We start from the raw sequence: 19,947 nt of genomic DNA, 5'->3' as shown, positions 1-19,947 counted from the left end.
CTATCTTTCTTTTAACATGAAAAGAGGCTCTGCTCTCAGGCAAGCTTGGTTATGCCGGCGAGCAAAATACAGAAAAAAAATATATTGGTAACACAGACACGAAAAGAGTTGATAGAAAAAAAAAAAAAAAAAAAAAAAGAAAACCAATGATAAATTTAAAAAAAATCCAATTTTATAAAAAAATGGATCTGTAACCAGGTGGATTCATGATAGTTAAAACGATTATCTGGTTAAAAATGTGTAAAAGTACATAAAATTAAATGTCCTAAAAACCCAACGTTTCGGCCTAAACTTTAGCCTTCGTCAGGGGAAAGTGATAAGAATTTACAAATAGCGCGAACATATAAAAGAGAAAATGCAAATTTTTTGAACTAATATGGTAAGTACATGTTATCGTCCCGATTGATTTGATTCTTGCAGAAATCCCAAGAGATGGAAATCCAATTTTTTTTTTGCTGAGTTGAAAGGTGTCCTCTGCATCACCCACCTCACGTGCATTACAAATAAAATCAGTCTTTCTTAATGACAAAAATATGCCCGTAGACCCCCCAAACATTAACAATTCGCAAATTTACTCGCAATTCTCTCGCAAAATTTTCTCCCTACTTTCTTCACGGTCGAGCCTGGGGGTGCATTGCATGATAGGAAAAGTTTATTTCGATGCCGTGACGATATCGTGACACGCAACCGGAAGTCGGGGAAATTTCCCTCCAGATGACGTCATAATTGGTCGCTCCTGAATTATCGATGGTGAACAGAAACCTTTATAGAGAAATGAAGCACACATATCACATCAACAATAACAGGCTGCGAACGATGATAATGCTGGTTTTGTTTCTTGTAGCGTTGCAAGTAAGCGCTATGCTAGCCTGTCCGAATCACCAACATGATTTCCGTGAAGAGGGTTTCAGTGTTGTGACGATCTCGGTGCACAGCTCCGTCAAATGGGTCACCAAGGACAAAAGCAGTTTTCTAGGAATTAACGTTTCTTCAAGCAAAGATAAGGGAGCCGTAGAGATCAACAAACGAATGTTGATAAAAAGTGCTGTGACAGTGTGTTCCAAGTGTCGAATGGCTACAGGGATGGTGTTCATGACACTCGAGCAACTGAAGCAAGTCGCTGCCCTGCAGCCTGCTCTACAACCGCTTCTATCAAAGGCTATTGCGGCACAGTAAAAGCAGTATTGGTTTATGTTTCGAGAGTCAAGGACTGACTGAAAACGCCGGCACCAGGACAAGATAAAAAAGAGATGTTATAAACTACCGGGGGATTGGGTCAGTTGAAACAAAATGGAGCTGGAGGACTTGACCTTTACGGTTTGCTCTGATTAAATACTGATTTCTGGCTCAGAAAATTGAGAGCTGGGAGGTTGAAGAAAGCTACGCGAATGAAAAGAGTGTTTTGGTCCCCCTCAGCGAATTGTGCTTGCCGAGCGTGAGGAATATTTAATTAGTTCAGTTCCACGCAATTCGGCAAGTACACATCATGAGAGAGAGGCTGGACATAAAAGGGACACAGTACTGTGCTCCACACCTGACAACACTGGGGTTCGCTGTGAAATTTTAACAGAAAATCTAACTAATTTTTGTGCAGATATTTCGAGATAATGAATAAAAGAGTGTGTTCTAAAAAACCAGCTGTCATTTGTAGCAATTACTACTAACACAATTATGACTATCACACCCGTTTAAAAACAATTTGTGTTAATTTTATTTCGTTAATAAACGTGAATTCAGCCAGCAACCAGGTACATTTTTTCAGTTTGTGGAGTCATTTTATTAGTGAATAGTGGTTATACACCAAAGAACCGGAAAGATAGACTCTTGAGGTCAGCTTAAATTGCAAGATTGCAGTAGTTTGATTTTACATTCGTCGAGACACTGACTATCCTTATTATAACCAAAACAACATGTATTTTTTTCCTGGAAAATTCAATATCGGCTAATGATGCTAGCTCCTCTTGGCAATGCAGAGGTATTACATGCTACCGTCAGTGTATAAAACATTCAAAATAGTAAACTTCCACGACACTGAGCACTGATTAAATTTGTATATTTTCCAGCGTATAAAATAAATGTCACCCACCTGGATGCTACTACGCAGTTTAGGAAAATATCAGCGCTTTGCAAATTAAAATGGCGAGAATCTATTCAGACAAACGCAACTTGCAACCCTCGAGCCTATTGCAGCTACGCTTAGAGAAAAAAACGTCCTTTTGATCTGTGTTAGAGTTCATCCTTGGCCTTTGGATCACCTCCGCTGAAGAAATGCTGTCCGCATTTTCTGCAATATCTGTCTTGAATTACCGTCACGCCGTCAGCAACGTGAATCTCAACAGGTTGTTCCGCTTTCACTATGTCATGTTGTCCGTTAGCGCAAGGAGTAATCTTTTCCACTCGATACCAATCCACCGTCTTTTGAGATTGTTGCCGCAATGTTTGACCCACCGCGCACGCAACAGCTGAAGAAACAGCTGAAGCAAGTTTAATACTATAACCCGGAGACAGTCCAGGCACACTCCACACTGACTCTAGATCTAGAGTTCGCCACCTCATATTTGAACTCTTTGTACTGTCAGTCTTTATTCCATGAGCGCGCGTTGGATATAAGATGCTAAATCTTGCTGATTTAGTGACATTTTCTTCTCCCCCTGACGCGAACTCTTTCCATATTTGTGGGGCATGGTATAATGGCTCATGTACCATGGCCGCTAAGCCAATCAAAACTCCTGTAGCTGCATTATCCAATGAGTCAGTTTTTAATAATTCTCTAGTTTTGTTGTGCTTATGTGTGTGCTTCTGCTTACAATTCCAATTCCGCTTGCGTCCTACGTACTTGTTTGCATGTAACATGTGATACACGAAAACATTCTACTGCTTCCGAAAACCATGAAATGCTCCTAACATTTTTTCAGTAATATTTTGCGATGTAAAGTCACACTGTTTGGTCTTGAGTGAAACATTTTTTGAGAATTCTTGTGAGAGCTAAGTCATAAATTAAGCAGCTTTTTTTAAATTTTGATATTTTGTTAGCTCGTGTTTGCTTAGCTTTATTGTTCGTTTGTTTGTTTGTTTAACAGATCCCAGACAGAGATGGAAGTCAGGTGCCAATTTCAAGAGGCACATGTGATTACAGCAAGAAAGAAGAGGGACAGCTGTCAACTTCAAAGACCATTTGTGATAATGATAGACAGCTGTCAATTTCAGCGGGCGCAGTTCATAAAACAAAGAAAGATGATAGGCAACTGTCAACTTCACGGGTCACGTGTGATAATACGGTAGATGATGGACAGCTGTCAAGTACAAAAGTCGCGAGTTATAGTACAAACAAAGATGATGAGAAGCTGTCAACATCAGAGGTCACATGGGATGATACAAAGCAAGAAGACAGACAGCTGCCAATCTCACACGTCAAATGTGATAACACAACAATCGATAAGGCGATTTTTGTTACCGCAAAGACCGCTGAGCCAATCGCGGAAAGTATTGGGGAGCCATCAGCTATAGTGACGTCACGAGATTTCAGAGACACGTCGCAGCAAAAGATTGCACTGAAGCGCAAGAGGAGGAGATGGTCGGGGTTGAAGAGGAAGAGAGTGTCGTTTGCAGTTAGAAAGGGAGTAAAACACAGAAATGTTTCCAAGATCGGGCTGACTTCAAAGCGACCAGAAATTGAAGAGTCAGATAGCAGTGAAGGTAGGTATCAAAGTCCCTTTGATCGAATGGAGTTTTGTTCAGTAATGTTCCTAGGAGGGGGAGAGGGAGGAGTTGTACTCCCTATAATGGACTAGACGGCGTGGCTCCGCCCAAGAGGGGTACCTTTTTCAGGATGGAGGTATATAAAAGGGAAGGAATTTCATGAGCTGAAGCATAGAAAAGAGTAGGGAAAACTGTCATTTAGGTATTTAATAAGGCCTTTCAAAACATCTCAAACAGATCCAACAAAAACAGATAGACTGTTTCCATTGTAGGTATGTGAAAGGGGTCCAATTTCCTATGGAGGGTATAACAAAGGTTTACCATTCCTGCCTATAATGGTATATAAAAGGGTACGGATTTCATGAGCTGAAGCATAGAAAAGGGAAAGCTGTCATTTGGGTATTTAATAGGGCTTTTTGAAGGTTGCTTCAAAAGGCGATAAAAATTAACTATCACACGAAGACTTTTGCCTTCCCGTCGCATAACCTCGCTGACGGGGACTAGCTAAGGATGGCAGTTGTTTCACGTCTTCGTCAGCCCGATTTGGGGTTGTTCTTTAAAGACCAGGGGCCCGTTTCTCGAAAGTCCCGGTAACTTACCGGGCCCGATAAGTATTTTTTAAATGTTTTTTTTTTCTTGGATTACAAAGTGATTACAGACATGGTACTTGGCCAATGTTTCCATATTATTGTAAGATTTTAAAATTTAGTATTCAAAGCTAACAAAAATTTACTTCTGCTAAGAAACGTTTATCATCAAAGACACTTATCGGGCCCGGTAAGTTACCGGGACTTTCGAGAAACGGGCCCAAGGTCCCGATTGTTCAAAGAGCGGATAACTATGTCCAGTGGATAAATCGCTATCCAGCCGATAAAATGCGCTCCAACCAATGCATTTTATCCCATGGATAGCGAGTTATGCGCTCTTTGAACAACTGGGGCCAGAACATACCGGAGAACTGGTCCGACAACCGGTGAAACGGAACATTCGATTGGTTCCTTAAGCGAACCGAGTTTTCCTATACGGACCCTTAAGATTAGTTACTTACGAATTGATTGCACTTAATGGTGCCACTGTAGTGCTTTCAGTTCGAAAACATGTTTAAGAAAGACTGGTCTGTGTGACGTCCATTTTTCCTGGGCATCTTGAATAGAAACTTGCAAAGCGTTAGTGAAAATGGCCTTGAATACGTTTGCACTCAACTTTTTCCCTTATACTCCGCAATAATCATCATCTTCACAGAATATTTGAAGTTTCCTTTCCAAATTAAAAACCACAGTTTTACTGCTGGTTACCAAGCCTGAATAAAGCAAAGTTAATGGGCATATAAAAATCTTAACTTTGAGGGTGAAGAAACATCTGGAGCCACAGGTAACCAAAGCGTATGTGACACAGGTTACCATGCAAGCGTGATTTAAGAGTTTGTATGGAGTTAAAATTAAATCGAAATTTAGACAACAATATTCCCACAAAACCCACAAAAAATATAATTAAGCCTGAAAAAGCTTACCCGGTGTGTTTTGCTGTGTTTTCAATGCTTCTCAGTGCTTCTAAATGCTGTTTAGAGCGGTTTATCTCTCAGTAGCTGGTCCACGTGCATCACTGTATTATGTTAATAACAAGGTAGGAAACTAAAAGTCGAATTTGAATAAAATTTGGCCCGTCATTTTAGGAGAGCGCTTCGAAAACCTCGCTAAAATTGGCTTGAAACTTAAGCACTCGCTTAACTTTCTCTCCATATGGCAAGAAGGATGATGTGCGGTCCCTCCTGGGTAGCTCATTTACGAAGGAGTTCATTTATTGAGACACAGGCCTTCGTTGAAAACAAAGTTCATTTCGAATCGGGTGCCATTTTTGCCGCCGACAGAGCCGTGTCGCTGGAATGTTGGAACAAACTCACGGTCAAACCTAGGCACGAGTGCTAAAATGTGCCCAGCCGGGGAAATCCACGGGAAGCCTTTGGCACGTAACAAACCACACATACTACCGCAGGCGATCGACTATATATTTCCATTTGCTACTAAATCTTACTATTTATTAGTTACTAGGAAGGTATTTTTTATATTTTACGCGAAATTTCCGCCTCTAGGAAGCGATAAACATTTTTCAGGTTGCGATCTAATTAGCATATTGACAGTCACAAGTATAAAAATCTATTGTCAACTCCTCAAGAATTCAGGGAGATGAAAATGTTACTGAGACGGTACACTATTTGCTTTTACTTGTTACTACTCTTTACTTGCAACAAGAAAGATATTTTTGATACTCTACGCGAAAATTTCGCTGCTATGAAGCAATAAACATTTTGGATGTAAGCTTACTCTACGCGAAAATCCCACCGCCATGAATTAAGCGATAAACATTTTGAATGTTCCGATCTAATTAGCATATTGAAAGCCTTGTACAAGCATAAAAAATTACTATAGAAACCTCATGAATTCAGAGAGAGAAAAAATGTGTGCTACCGTATTGTTCATCGCAAATGATCCCGTATATGTCCTTGTTGTCGACGAGTGAAAGAAACAAAACCTCTAAACTTTACACAAACTCCATGATCCAGCGAAGCACAAGGCAGAGTACTTTGCGCAACCAAATTGTGACGTCATTCAAAATGGCGCCGAAAAGGTGAACGAAGGATGAATGATGGAACGAAAAAACACGGGTCAGCTTTTGCTTGCGTGCACAGGGTACCTACGCGATAACAGGCAACCCAGAAGATCAGGAAGCGTTCTTCCTTTGTCGAACGCAAAAATTTCAAATGAGCTTTTTGTTTATTTCTTGTCTGTCAGCTAATGCTCCGCCTACCGTGTATTTGATTGGTTTAGAAAATGACAAGCTTGATTGACATACATGTTCATACGTACGGGAAAAATGCTAAAAATACCATCTCTCGAAAAAGAGCAAGTTTTCAAATCACAAAGTAAAATTTTAAGTCAAAAAGAAGTCTGAAGTCAATCACCGTCCTCGGCATGTTTTCGGACTGGTCATGACTGGAATTCAGGAGCCGGGGCTTTGCAGACAGTCTAAACTCGCGTGTTTTAGGCTGGTTCTCGATGAATTCAACGTTTGTTTTCGTCCAAGCCGACATGTAAATCTTTTAACACGATGCTCTATGCCAAAATATTGAGTCAGGTCAGCCACAAAACCGTCTGTACCAGGACTTGTGCTTCAAAGCCACAGCTCATTTAATTCAGTGTTTGTCAGACTTCCGAGACTTCACTTTAAACTTACCTATTTGTCGCAGTAGCCGACCTTTACCTTCAAGAACTTGCTTCGAGTTTTTTACTCTTGGTCTCTAATTAATTATAGATTTTTTGTAACCTTGCCTTCTTAAGTAACGTTTAATTGCAGTGCGAAGACTGTCATGCCGGCGGTATAGTCTTTCCCGTCTTTTTTTACGCACTGCTGCGTGAAAATCGTCGAAAATTTTGTTGAGTGCCTCCGGTTCATAGTTTTCAATATTTTGGTCGTAACCCTTTTGTGCTGTCCAAGACTTCCAAACTCTTAGCCAGTGTGTTTGTGCTTTGTTGAGTTTGTTTGCATTTTCCTGTAAGCTTTCAATTAAAATGTTGTTCGCCATTTTGTTTCGAGACAGCCGATTTGCAAATTTGCGTACCTGTCAATCATTTTAATTTCACCTTTGTTGCACTATTTCAACTTTCTGCACTCAATTTCACACTCCTGCACTACATCTAGGATAAATTGAGAGGCTTTCCACCAATCAGATTGCAGAAATTTTTGTATGTATATTATTACAACAGAAATCTCTGAGCCAAACTTCCCTTCCAAAGGTCCTAACATACCAAGAATCAACAACGTTTACTGTTGGGAATATAAGAAAGAAGTAGTTTGCTCAACTGCTCGTAACTAATTTGCATAAATACAAAATGGCGGCTTGGTTGTGTTTTCTACTGTTTTAATGCTTTTTATTTTTCAATATTGATTACAGCCAGTAGACAAGCAGTGAACGTGGCCAGATTTCCGCAAAAATCGCATACATTAATTATGCATACAGTCTTTGTTCGAAGGTAAAAAATAGGGATAACAATAGTGCGCCGCTGGGATTACTTCGCTTTGTTCGTCTTAGTTTTTATATTTTCTTTCTAAGTCCATATGGACTCCGCCAAAATTTTCGAAGTTTGGGTAAAAAACACCGGAAATCTAAACAAAATTGGACAATTTTAGTAATTTTACGCTTTTTAATTTGTCTTTCAAAACAATGAAGCGCATACATAATTAATTCATCAGCTTGCATAATTAATGTATGGGGCTGTGCGGAAATTTTTCCGTGAACGTTTGAGAAAAATTTATGACAACTCAGTTTATTTTGAGAGATCATCTAAAGGGCCGTCTGTTTGAGTTGTGGTGATGGATAAACTGAATAGATCCATGCCGAAGACATAGCAAAGAACAATTCCCATAATCATAGCTATTCATTCAGTAATCAAAGTGACACTATCGTTAACTCGTGGATATGGCGATGGAGGTGGCCGTTGATGCCATGGATCAACTGGCTCCTAAATCATAATTTTAAAATAACCTCGACAAGGCGTTTTTCGAACATATTGAACAAGAATACAACTTAGCAATGTTAACTGCTTTAATAAGAACTTTATAGGTGATGTAACCTGTATAATGATCTGAACTGCAATTTTTGTTGCATTTAATATTATTTATCAGCAGCTTTTAACAATTAATTTTGAAGTTGCGCATTGGACGACCACGGAATATTTGTTCATTTGTATTTTCCTGCGGATTAATTTTACTGTTAGTTTAAAAATTGCTTATTCTCGTGTTACCTTATGGTAGGAAATTAACGCTTGTGTTGATTAAGGTATTCAAAAATAACGCGACTAAAATAAACGCGAAATGAATAGAAAATTACTTCGAAATAAAGAAAATTATTACGAAAAATGAAAGGGTGTAAAATTTCAAATCGAGGAAAACAATTTACCCAGGAAGTTATCTCAGTGAAGCCAAAAAAGATCCTCACTAATTCAAGGAGGCTTAGAAATACCGATGACCATTGTTGTCGAGTAGAGGAGGTCTCATTTTCTGTGCACGTAGAAAAATTATGGAATCGTATAATAGATTACAAATCTATCTTGCCCGAAATCCATGAGGTAGATGTTGAAAAGTCCTCGTCGAGAGCGACCATGGACCATAAATATTGTAGAAAATTTAGCCAGCTTAATTTGTCAAAGATTCAAATAAATTACTCGTTAAAGGAAAGCGATTGTTTTTTTTTGGGTGTCAAGAATGTCTGGTTTGGATCCAGAATGTTGGACTGAAATGATGCAAAGTAAGGTTGCGGACATGAACGCTTCACTAATTAACAGCGAGTAAATGAACCTTTATAAACATTAACATTTACAATTCGCGTTTATATAATGGAGCAGTAATTTCCAATAATAAGGTATTTTATTCTGAACCCAGATTCTCCTTCCCCGCCGATTCCCAAGTCAAACCTAACAAAAATCCCTTCCTTGCCGATTCAGGGCCTTATTGTGATTGTTTTAATTCTATCCGAAATACTTTCGCCCATTTTTCCATTTCATAATTTTGTTGGGTAGTTGCCACATCGAACACAGCGGCTCGACTTCGTGTCTGTGTGTTAATTCTCTTGTGGTTTTCCTTTTTAATCTGTACTCTTAGTTTTGCTTTTGTTTTTCCTTGGTGTATTGAAACTGTTGAACGCACAATTTTTAAAATGAAATTTTAAAGTTCAAAGTCGGTCCCGAATTTTTTCAATTGGTTTACGGACTTGTATATATTCTTTTTTTTTTAAAAGGAAGGCTTTAATGATTTAACATAATCGTGAACACACGAGTGACAATTTTTTAAAACGTTGCACGAAAGGTTCAAAACACATTTTGTTTCAGCTAAAAGTAATTAAACCACGTATTTTGTAGCTTCGGCTCTTGTCTAATAAGCGTTCTAGGATTAAGCTAAACGGCTCAGACCAATCAACGACACTTCTTTTAAAGCCAGGCCTGTCTCTGTTTGCCTAGAAATACCAGATATACCCAGGAACGATTCAAATGAGGTCATATTGCCCCTGGGTTTGTTTACAGTTGGATTGCTTTCCTCAACCATCATCACACTGTTGAACGCGATAGTTATAATCGTTTTCAAGCAAAGGAAAGAACTGTGAAAGAACTCGCGTATTCTGTTGTCTAGCCTGGCCTCCTAACAGGTGTTATTTTCATACCGATATGGGTCAGTTAGATTGCTCAGAATAAATAGCATTTTAGTTTTTACTGATTTCGGAAATCGATCCCTCACAGCAGATGGCCTGAGAGAACTATGGTGAATTACGGAATCGCAAACAAAGTAACAATCCCCCAGTCTTCAATAATTTCCATCAGTTGGTGAATAACGAAGTTGTGAAAAAGGTAAGGTTAAAATATAATCAGTTAGGTCGGTTATTATTGCATTGCATGCAGCGAGTGTAAACGGTCTTGTTATTTCGGTTTCTGAGGTACGGTATATTTCCTCCTTTACTTCAATTTCCGTTTTTGCCGCTTCGTTTCGGCTCTTGCCTCTTTCAACAAGACACGGCTTTTCGGATAAATTAAAGCATAATAGAAAGAGGTTTCTTGGGTTAAAGATTAATTTATTTCAGTTTTCTGTTTTTTGCATGGTGTAAAGTTTTATATTTCGCAATGTTAGTCTTTAGTTTTAATAGTTTTCTAGTTTGCTAGTTTTTTCGCTTTTAATTGAAGTTTTGAGGGGAAAAAAACACGCGTTTGAGTGTCTTTCGTGCAAACAGGTGTAAGAAACGCATAACGCTTGTGTCAACTTGTGGTAATAACAAAATCAACAATACCTTCGAAACAGTTTAATACTAACTACTTCAACATATATACCTCTCCTAAAAGGTGGAGAGTTTATATATATCTGGCGGTACGTTTGTTTTCTGTTGGATTAAATTGAAACTGCAATTAGAACTGTCCACGGCTGCGGTAAGATTTCGAATGAAAAAAAAAAAAAAAATAGAACCGATAGAATCTGATGTCACTAACAGGAAAAAAAAATGAAAAAAAGCTGTTGTTCTGAACCTTTAGATGTACTACATCAACGGTACACAACGGTTTAATTCGGTGAAAATCTGTTCTGAAGGAATAGGCTGAGAAATTCATGCGTTGTGTTGTGCAAATTTTGTCGGCTTTACTGCCCGACACTTACACCAACGCATCAGTAAACACCGCTATTCTGCTATCGGAAACACCTTGTAACACAACAAGGCAACAAAAGAGCAAAGATCGATCACCTCTTTAAAGTCGTAAATAAATGCAGAAGCAAGTTTGATTGCCTAATATTCGAGATGCTGTTTATAAAGGACATCAAGCCTTCTCTCAACACCCAAAGTGACTCAATTTGCGCCAAACTTTTCACTTGACACTTTCGTTTCTTTTTCTATTGGTTCGTTTTGTTTTTACGTTGGGTAATATACCCATAGGACACACAAATATTTTATTGTTTTTACGTCTTTATATATTCTTGTTTTAACTTTTACCTTTTTGACTTGATAATAGCGTTACTCTGAAACGTCGTCCACTTTTTGGAGTTTTAAAATGTTTTCAAAGAACCTTTTAGCGTTTGACATAATAATAACAATAATAATAATAATAATAATAATAATAATGATGATGATGATGATGTTGATAATAATAATAATAATAATAATAATAATAATAATAATAATAATAAGAATAAGAATAAGAATAAGAATAAGAAGAATAAGAATGATACTGATAATAATAGCGTTCTTTTGGGTGTATCATTACATAAGAGTTTAGTAAAATGGGAAAATTACTTCCTTGTCTTTTCGAAGGGACAAAAATGTCGTTGAGAGAACGAAATAAGAAAACCTAGCATTTTTGGAGAGCCATCAACAGTTAGAGAGGCCGAACAGATCAAATTATGTTAGCGTACATAAATATTCACAAACTTTACACAAGCGTCCTCATCGACATTTTGAAGTTTTCTTCTTAAATATTCTCATTGGGTTTCCCCACTGCATCAGAGGTGTTTATCCATGTATGGCCAGGCCGCCGCCTGTTCCAGGCTCTCAGACTGACGAAGAGCCTCGTAAAAGGCTAAAATCGAGCCTGGAACAGGTTGGACGACCAATTTCATTCCTCTTTCGTTTTGTGTTGTGAACGATTTCATATCATGCAGGCATGTTAGTACATGGTTTTAAGTTATACCGATGTGTGCTTAACGTTACGACCAGGTCTTTGACTGAAAACGAGATTGCTGTTGGCTTTGTTTTGATGCAAACCTCAATGCATGATCTACATATTGAAAGCAATGCGGTTTGTATCAAAACAAAGTCACCCAAACCTTGTTTCCAGTTCAAGATTATAATACTTTTCCCTATAAAAGTGTAAGTGATGCGCCATCTACTGATGAGTAATTTGTTTGGAAGCAAAGTTCATGAAAGCGAGTCACAACTAATACAAAAAAGGATCATCTTTGCTTCCACAAGGCGCACAGAGACGATTGAAACGGCAAAATACGCTGTCTTTAGGGCTAATCTTCGCTGTAAAGCTGTTTATGTGCCTTGTATTACAGTGCAACGAACTCAACCGGGACCACCCAACATTGAGTTCTTTGCGCTGTTAAAAGTAATTTTCTCGTGCTCTGTTCATTTGTTTCTCCCGCTGTTGGTCACTATAATGAATACATAAAATGATTTTCAAATTTTGTCGTCTTCAAGGTTTCGTTCTGTTTTTGTGAAACGCAGTTGGCCATGCAACTTTCAACCAAACAAACGCGGGCGGCAAAACAACAACAACAACAAACAAACAAACGCTCGCTAAAATATATTTTAGTCCGCTGAATTCTCCATTTTAGCACGCAAAATATGTCCCAATGCCCGACGAAATTATTATAGTAAGATATTTCATTCTCAACAAAGATTCTCGTTCCCTGCCTCTTTCCAGGTACTTTCGCCAATTATCTCATTGAAGAATTTATATTGTTTGAAGGTTGGATTCTTGCCACATTAAGAACACAGCGAAATGAAACATTTCGCAGATTTTTCATTGACAGTTACAGCTTTGCGACTTCGTATCTGTCTGTTACAGTGCGACTGCTATTACCGGGGTCACTTACAACTGGCCAATGATTTCACAGTAGGATACAAACGGTGAATAATTTCAAACTTTTGTATCTTTTTTGTTGTTGTCGTTGTTGTTGTTTTCCGTTTACTTGTGATTGGGTCAATCGGCTTTGGTTAAAATTCATTGTTCTTGTCTCGCAATCTGATTGGCCAGTTTTAATTAAGTGACTCCCGCACTGTAATTCGCTTGTGGTTTTTCTTTTAAATCTGTACTCTTAGTTTTGCTTTTGTTATTGTTGTATTGAGATATGCATAGCGAAACTTTAAGAATGGAAAAATTTTCAAGTCCAAAGGTCCCCTCTTTTTCAATTGGTTTACCGACTTGCATAACTTTCCTTTTCAAAAGAAAGGCTTAACTACTTCACAGAACTCTGACAGACAAGTTTAAAAAGGCCGGACGAAAGGTCCAAAACACATTTTTTTTAGCTAAAACCTAACAAAAATCTCGTATTTTGTCACGTAGTTGAGGATTTTCTCTAAAAAGCCTTATAAGATGAATCTAAAAGGACATAAACAATTAACGACACTTCTAACGACACTACTTAGTTGGTTTGCCGACTCGATTGTTTTCTTTTAAATAAAAAGATTTACACAGTAACTGATTAACATAATCTTGACTGACAACTTACCAAACGCCGCACGAAAGTTTTCACAGCTCATATATTTTTTTTTCAGCTAAGAATCATCTTCGATGAATCAAAACGACACAGAAGCAATTAACGACACTTCTACGAGAGCCACGCCACCATTTTTTTGCCTGGACGTACCAGATACACCCAGGAACGAGTCAAATGAGGTCATATTGCCCATGAGTTTGGTTATAGTTGGATTGCTTTCTTCAACCATCATCATACTGTTGAACGCAGTAGTTATAATTGCTTTCAAGCAAAGGAAAGAACTGCAAAAGAACTCGCACTTTCTGTTGACTAGCCTGGCCGTTGCGGACATTCTAATAGGTGCTATTTTAATACCAGCATGGGTCATTATTGCCTTACAGATTATTGGGCAAGTTTCAGTTGAGCGTGTCTCTACATTACTAGTAATCAACAGCAAGTTGACGGCGTGTTTGCTGTTCTCCTCTCTTTTCCATTTAACGGCGATTTCTTGGGAGAGGTATGTGGCGATTCGAAAATGGGTGGATTATAAGATTACTGTGACAAAAACGCGTCTTAAACGTATGGCAATAGTAGCTTGGTTGGCAGCTATTGTCATAACCTTTCCTGTCCTTATAATGGAACTGATGGGTATAGACATGAAAGTTCTAAACACTTGGATTATTGTTGGAAATGTCTGTGGAGCAACCAGCTTCTTACTCATTGTGTATTTCTATACAATGGTTTGCCTCGGGATACGCAAACGAAAAACAAGCGATTTCGGTCAAGTTAAAGCTCTTGTACAAGCAAAACTGCAATCTAAAGTTACCAAGACCACTGGCTTAATAACTGCTGCTCTATTCTTCACTTTAATACTTGCTGGTGTTCTCTTTAGCTTGGGAATGATTTTTCCAGCCTTTCGTACAATTTTAGTTTTTCAAATTGGAGGAACACTCTTTCAGCTAAACTCCGTAATAAATCCATTAGTTTACTTTTACAGAGACCGCCTCTTTAGGAAAGCAGTGCTAGAGTTGCTCGGAATGAAGAATCATGATCCAGTTTATCGCCGGAATCGTACCGAAATATTTCATGGAGGACAAGATAGGTTTAGATCGAAGGCCGACGATTCTCAACGACAAACTAAAATCGACGAAACTCGTCGCCGATCGCGACAGAGAAGGTCGGCATCGTGCAATATACTTATGGGTCGTAGCGATAAAATGATGTTGAAGAGATCCTCTTCTGCTTCAGCCCTCGTTAATATCAATGCCAATTAATGTCTTAGCCGGTTTGAAAATGCAAGAACCCTCGGTTTCTGTCATAATAACTACTGCAGCAATCCATGCTGAAAGGGGCGTGCGATGTCAAGCGAGAGAAAACCGCGAATCATCCGGTGAAGCTGCAGCAGTGTAGTGTTTAGCAGTCTACTGACTTCTTCAATTGGGTTTTTGCTTGTAAGGACAAAAGGTTAATTGGTCGAGGCAAGGCAACTACCCTAATTGAGAAATCAGAGAATAAAATCTGAAGGGTCTGCGAAATCTGCGAGCCAGCGAGCCATGCGAGCCATCGTGCGAGCCATGCGAGTCACGCGAGTCATGCAAATCATGCGAGTCATGCGAGCCACAGCGCAAATGTTAAGAATTTTTGTTTGTTTTATTTACATTCGCGTGAGAAAAGTTTGGACGAATTTTTTTTTCTTGGTTTTTTTTTTTTTTTTCGTTTTTGTTATAATTTTGGAGAGAATTTTGCCTATTCAAAATCGCCCAAGATGCGCAAAAAAATAAAAACAATACGCAAAAATTTATTAAGGTTCAGAAAAAGAAAAATCCGAGAAAAACATACGGCTGCACCGCTACCCAAATGAATTGACGGTTTGATTTCTTTGGGTTTAAGATCTTGCCCCAATTTCTTGCTCACGAGAAGTGGCAAAATTTTCATGAGCAAGATTTTGGGGCAAGATCTTAAACCCAAAGAAATCAAGCCGTCATCTGTGAATAAGCAGCGTGTTGTTTACCATTTTTCATGTGATCTGTGCGATGCAGATTATGCCGGCTGCACAGCCCGACACCTTCATCAACGCATTGCTGAGCACAAAAATTCGGCAATCGGTAGACATTTCTTAGAAGCTCACGGTAACAGTAACCTTTTGAAAGAAAACCAATTGAGAGTCTTAAGAAAGTGCCAGGGTAAATTTGATTGTTTAGTTTTATAAAACCATGAATTTTTTCTTTACATTACAGCACAAGTATTTCAAGAATAACAATTGTCTCTCGAGTACTTTCAATCTTTTTTTTTTGTCAGTTAATGCGTCTTTTTCGGAAAGATTTCCAGATAAATGTTCTACATTCTATTCAAAAGCCAAGCTTTACAAAGGATTTTTAAACGCATGTTTATTTCATTCTCGGAAATAATAGTCACGCGTGACATGGATTGAATGTAACAAACGAGCACGACCATGGAAGGCGGCGGGGCCAGTGTTCATAGTAAGTTCGTGCACATTCTAGTTCACGAATTTGTTAGTTCAAGGAAATATATTGTCTCGTACCTTGTATTTTTTGCCTCATTTCGTTTCTTCGAGAAATAAAAGGTAGTCAATTCACGGAACCAATGTACGCCAGAATACGGAACTGCATCGAGTGTTGTCACCGATGACCTATCCTAAGCAAGTAAGCTTTAGAGACTAAACTTTTTACGCGGAATGCCCGCAGGGCAGGCCGTGTCTAGGTTTCGGTCGGGTATCTTTTTTTTTTTTCTTCGTCGTAGTCACAAATCGACATATTGATTTATGCAGTAAAATATGTCCTCCCCTAGTAGGGATGTATTGTTCTGATTGTCTTCAACAAAAGCAGGCCAATCAAAATCTATTATTTGGGCATTTATCACGAGTGAGGGGACCCACTCATCCCTTCCTGTGTGACGTCAAATCATTATTTGATTTATTCATTAAACCTTGATTAAATTCTACCCTCTCCCAGAAGGGATTTATTGTTCTGATTGTCTTGAACAAAAAGAAGCCCAATCAAAATCTATTATCGGCGCGTATATCACGAGGGAGGGGACCCACTTATCTCTACCTGTGTGACGTCAAAGCAAGTCATCATTTCGAAAAGTTGTTTTTGTTCAATGGCAGCCACATGTATGAATTTAAGACTCTGATCTGCCGTTTTCAGAGAGAAAACAAACCTTTTTCAAGCGGTAAATCGAAATAATAACTTCTAGGTAGTACTCGACAGTTAAAACGGTGGAAATTGGGAGAGTTCACAGCGAAGAAACTCCGCTTTCAAAAACAGATCGGATAATCAAAGCAAATGATTAGAGCTAGAGGAGGCCAGACCAAAACCATTCAGACAATTATTTCAATTGCCAAGGGACGATAGTTTTTAAATATCTGCGAAACATACAATTGGGGCTACATTAATTTTATAAGCATTCCGTGTAATGCCATTAGCTGGGCATCTTGTTTATATTGGCTTTAATCCTTATTTGACCCACAAATGACCTGTGATGTTGAAAAAAAAAAAAAAATACAAAAAAGGAATCCCGACCCAGACCCCGATCCCGACCCCGCGTTTTACTGACACCCTGGAACTTCATTCAAGACAAAAAAAAAAAAAAAAAAAAAAAAAACGAAAGAAAGAAAAGAACAGCACTTCGATCTCCGTGTGTTGACGTCAAGAATGGTGAGTAAATTGCTCCATTTTAACAGGTTTGGTCTTTAGTGAATCAGAGTTATCAGAACTCCGTCGGTTGGCTGACTGCTGCATGTGGTTGTCCTTTCCCTTAGACAAGTCTTTCTTCAAAACTCGCCACTAGAGTGGCAGAGGCTGGTTTCGAGATAGCATTCGACCCACCAGCTGACGGCAAATGCTTCTGTTACGCTGCTTCTTTTCAAATTGGATTTAGTGCGACAATATTGACAAACAGTCCTGACGTGTCAATTAACAAAAAACTGAAATATGATGGTTTGCGTTGTCCCACTGTAAGAATTAAATATTGCGATGTTATTCATCTTGTTCCGATGCTCTTGTTCTTGTTCTTATGTGAATGTAAATACAACGAATAAAAATTCTTAACATTTATATTGTGGCTCGCATGACTCGCGTGACTCGCATAGCTCGCATATCTCGCACGGCTCGCATGGCTCGCATGGCTCACAACTTGGCTCGCAGGCAGGCCTTGAGCTCACTCGAGGTACTACCTCAGTTAGGGAATGTGGTTGATGCAAGGTAAAGAAAACCTCTCTGACCTTGGTAGGATTCAAAACCATGACCCCACGAGTTTGATCACTGATGGGCCAAATGTCCTCACTAGGGCAATGCAAAATTTGAGTGGTTTCCTTCCAGCACAGAAATTTACACTCCAGAGATAATTCTCTGATAATTTTCTCAATTGTATATAATCAATACTGCACAGCACAAAATCTTCTTTATCCTTTAATTGTTGTGTTATTTCTAACGTTACTCCAAGTTAATTCTCTCATATAGCAAAGTGTAAACAAATTGTTGGGAACAACTACTCCATGAATTTTTTTTGTCAACAGTGGGGACAGTTGAGACAGGGACAGTTAAGGATTTATACCCCAGTGTTATTTGATTTTATGTCAAACCAACTTGGCCAAGGAGAGAGAAACTTGGATCGAGGTCATCGAATGCACTCCCTAATCCAGTTTTCATTCTTACTAGTTTTCATATAATTATATCAAGCAGCATAAGGCATTCACAAGTGATTGTCGTGTTGACTTTGCAATATCAAGAATAAGGGCCAGCCAATTACCGCTGTGGCCTCCCTGAACAAAACAGTATCAGTTTTCACTCTGAAAACAAAAGAACTAATGTGGTTGACAGGAAGTTATGAAAGGTTCATGCTTTCCCTATCCCTTCCAAAACAAATGAAAAAATAATTAATAATTGTAATGCATTCTAAGATTAAGTTGACAGCAAGAAAGACGTCTTAACTCTCTATTAAATCGATATTAATTTTGCATGGAACTGAGTACCTAGTTTGACACCAAAATAAAAAAACTTTAATGTGTAGAAGAATAGCTATCAACCTGGGAATAACAGAAATGTTTAAAAATGAGCTTTTAGAGCCATTTTATTGAAAAAATGAGCTACAAGTACAGTCCTTAAATGAAAATAGAAAAATGACACAAAACTAACTTGACTTGAATATTTCTCCCGTATTCAAACATCTTCAATGTGCATCTCCCTCAAACAGAACCTAAACATCAACAAAAACAAGATCACTCAATTTGACTAGAAAACGATGAAATGTGAACGCGTGTACCAGTTTCAAATGATCTCTTTATTTTGTATTATGTTACCGACCACATGAATTCATATAACAACACTGGCCTACTATTGTCCGTATTAGCTTGCAATTTCAACAATATCTTGCTCAAAGATTAAAGGTTACTTCTAGAAAATTGCTTCCCCCCCTAAAAAACAAAATCAAACAAAAACACTACAATTAGTTTAAAAAGGATAGGGGCACCCCAGGCCCCGACGTCCCCGGTCACACGCCCAGTGCGGAGGGGGCTGGGTGGGGGCACCCCACCCAGGCCCTGACGTCCCCGGCCACACACCCAGTGCGGAGGGGGCTGGGTGGGGACACCCCACCCAGGCCCTGACGTCCCCGGCTACACGCCCAGTGAGGATGGGGTTAGGTGGGGGCACCCCACCCAGGCCCTGACGCCGGGGGACTGGTCCTCACACTTGGGTACACTCACTCGGTCCGTACATACCGGTTTTCTGGAGTCGCTGAGCTTGAAGATTCCTGTGGATTCTGTGTTTTAGTTTTATTGTATATTTGTTTGTAGTTTTTATTAGCAAATGCCCTTAACGTACATGAATGTAGTACACATCTCATTTACAATTTAAGCACTGTGTGAGGGAACTCGTGAATTGAGCAGGTATATGAAACGATAGAATCATTTTTACTTGTAAAGTGATTTGATTCCGATTTTTATAGTATGATCAGCAGTTGTTCGCGAATGTATTAAAGAAGTATCCTTTGTGTAGTTTTACTAGCGATTCGCAGTGGTAAGCGTAGAATATCGCGGGAACGGGCACACTTGGCGAATTTAATCGCCGGTATCTTACAGTTTCTTTTACCCCTTTGCCCGTTTTCCTTCTATTTGAAGAGAAATCGCTTGTGTTTCAGATTTACTTAGTTCGTTTACCATACTTAAGCTTGAACACTCACGCGGCGACACGCGAAGCAAATGTAAACAATAAACAATCGCCGTGGATACAAATACCCACAAAGTCAGCTTAGTGGGCATGCGCGTGTTCAAGCCAAACGAATTTTGTGGCTCACACCTGGGAACAAAAGAAATGTTGAAGAAGTTTGATGGAAATCGAACTTTGTTCAACTTTATCTTATACATGATGCAACAACGTGCAACATGGTGGATTCAACAATGTTGGACGATGTTGCATTCGCCCTAACTGATGAAAACAACTCCTACCGTGATTCAAATGTATGAATTTTCATACATTCACTTTTATCTCATCAGCTCTACGG

At 38.9% G+C, this 19,947-nt stretch overlaps 1 protein-coding gene across 1 annotated transcript in view; it reads right to left on the bottom strand.

Annotated features, from left to right (window-relative positions):
• LOC146487749 (uncharacterized) overlaps positions 1 to 19,947 on the bottom strand; it is a 101,962-nt gene that overhangs the window by 63,151 nt on the left and 18,864 nt on the right. The gene's annotated exons all lie outside the window — the stretch shown is intronic.

Source organism: Pavona decussata, unplaced genomic scaffold (assembly GCF_977016875.1).
Source record: "Pavona decussata unplaced genomic scaffold, jaPavDecu1.1 SCAFFOLD_13, whole genome shotgun sequence".
NCBI lineage: Eukaryota > Metazoa > Cnidaria > Anthozoa > Scleractinia > Agariciidae > Pavona > Pavona decussata.
The sequence above is the reverse complement of the archived record's forward strand: the minus strand, read 5'-3'. Positions and strand labels throughout refer to the sequence as shown.